The sequence below is a fragment of the Lepus europaeus genome, chromosome 7 (genome assembly GCF_033115175.1).
Source record: "Lepus europaeus isolate LE1 chromosome 7, mLepTim1.pri, whole genome shotgun sequence".
NCBI lineage: Eukaryota > Metazoa > Chordata > Mammalia > Lagomorpha > Leporidae > Lepus > Lepus europaeus.
Window position 1 is genome coordinate 112,081,836 of NC_084833.1, and position 2,498 is coordinate 112,084,333.

At 41.1% G+C, this 2,498-nt stretch overlaps 1 pseudogene; it reads left to right on the plus strand.

Annotated features, from left to right (window-relative positions):
- Positions 1-939, plus strand: LOC133763941 (olfactory receptor 10D3-like; annotated as a pseudogene).
- Positions 940-2,498: the final 1,559 nt, after the last annotated feature.

A 2,498-nucleotide genomic window follows, 5' to 3' on the forward strand; every position in this document is an offset into this window, starting at 1 on the left:
ATGAGGAACCAGAGCTTCGTGACAGAGTTCATCCTGTTGGGAATTCCCAACACTGGAGGGCTGGAGAACCTGCTCTTTGTCCTGTTTCTGGCCTTCTACCTCTTCACCCTACTGGGAAACCTACTCATCTTTTTCACTATTCTTGCTTCCTCCAAACTCCACACCCCCATGTATATCTTCCTGGGGAACTTGTCAGTGTTTGATGTATTTTTCCCTTCAGTGAGTTCCCCTAAAATGATGCTCTACCTAACGGGGCAAAGCCGCACCATCTCCTTCCAAGGCTGTGCCTCCCAGCTTTTCTTTTACCACACCCTGGGTGGCACCTAGTGCTTCCTCTACACCATGATGGCCTATGACTGCTTTGTGGCCATTTGTCACCCCTTGAGATACCCAGTCATCATGAGCCCCAGGCTGTGTACTGGCCTGACAGCGGGCACTTGGCTGGGGGGCTGTCTCCACGGAAGTGTCCTCACATTTCTCATCTTTCGGCTACCCTACTGCGGCCCCTGTGAGGTGAACAATTTTTTCTGTGACATTCCAGTGGTGCTGCCCCTGGCCTGTGCAGATGCTTCCCTTGCACAGATAGTGAGTTTTACTAATGTGGATGTTGTGACTCTAACCTGCTTCTTCCTCATCCTGATTTCCTACAGTCGCATCCTCCTTTCCATACTGAAAATCAGCTCCTCGGCAGGCAGACGCAGAGCCTTTTCCACCTGCAGTGCTCACCTGATTTCAATCCTCTTGTTCTATGGGCCTGTGATGCTCATCTATCTCCGGCCTGTTTCCAGCCCCTGGCTGGATTCTGTCATTCAGGTGTTAAACAATATTGTCACTCCTTCTCTCAACCCTCTGATTTATACCTTGAGAAATAAGGATGTGAAATTAGCTCTGAAGAAGGTGTTAGCTCCAGGGGACCATACTTCTGGTATAAAGGTATAGGGACAATACCTGTCTGAGATCATTTGGGATCCTACAACAGGAGTGTTGCCAAATATTAGTTGAGCAAAATTTCCACTGGGCATTTGTTGGGATTCCTATTGGTCATGTGAAGGGTCTGGGAGGACGGAGCCACTAATTTATCTCTTCAGAGAAGTTCTTTCAGACTAACCCCTCCTTTTCTTTTTTTTTTAATTTTTCAAAACAACACAGTTTGACTTTCTGTATTTCTGTTTCACACAGTCTGTATTTGTTTGATCCTTGTTTGAGCAATTATCATAAAGCTGCAAATTTCTAGAGGCTGTGAGCTGTATTCTCTCCCTCCCTCCCTCTTTTCTCCTTTCCCCCTTCCCTCACTTCCTTTTTTTTTCTTGTTTTCCACCTTCCTCCCAAAATGTATGCCTTCCTTTATGCTACTACGGTATCTCTCCAGGCATTCAGCAAAGCTAGGTTTTATACTGAACAGGGCATGGAATTTGAAAGTAGCATTACACAGTTTGGAAAATCTAAATTTACACTCAATTTGTAAGTTGTTTGGTTTTAACCACATCTTCCTGTTAAAATTTAATTCATTTTGGAGGTTTATATTGCTTTGGCTTTCAGAGAAATCTGGTGTTGGATTTCATTTTTTGTGTCTCAAATGAGAATATGGACATTAATTTATTTGTATAGAATTAGAGGATTGATTTTGTAAATTTGCAGAAGAAAGACTTTTTTTAGGCAACATTTCCTATCTTTCTTTTTTTATTAAATATTTACTTATTTATTTGAAAGTTAGAGTTACAAACAGAGAGAGAAAGACCCTCCAACCACTGGTTCACTCCCTAAAATGTCCACATTGACTAGAACTGAGACAAATCAAAGCCAGGAACCTGGAGCTCCATCTGGGTCTCCCACATGGGTGGCAGGGGCCCAGATACCTGGATCTTTTCCCATTGCTTTTCTCAGTCCATTTGAAGTGAGCTGAATAGGAAGTGAATAGGAAGCAACTAGGACATAACCAATGTCCACATGGGATGCTGGCCTCACAAGTGGCAGTTTTACCTGCTATGCCACAAAGATGGTCCTGCCAGCATTTTCTATCCACTGCAGGTATACTCCATTCTTGAACATCTCATATATCTATAATTAATTAAAATTAAACCACTATCAATATTTATTATTCATTTTTTGAATCTTTCAACATTTAAACTTTGACATTTAATCAAATGAACTTCAGGCCAACGGCTCATCTATTTATATTCATCTAATCAAATACATAGACTAAGCGATACCATTTAAAATCTGCTTACTTGGCATATTATAGTGTTCTAAGTGCCTTGGACATACTGACTCAATTAACTCATAAAATCTGAGGAGGTTTATATTATGTTTTCCTCTTATAGATGAAGAAATTAAGGGAGAAGTATTTGCACTTAGGCTGTCTGAATCTATAAACTCAGCCTTGCATACAGTATACTGCCTTATAGGAAGTACTGAAGAATTACAAGTTTCATCTAATGATAGTTGCTGATATATCTTACTTCCCTTATGTCACTTACTGTTCATTATTTTACATTTAT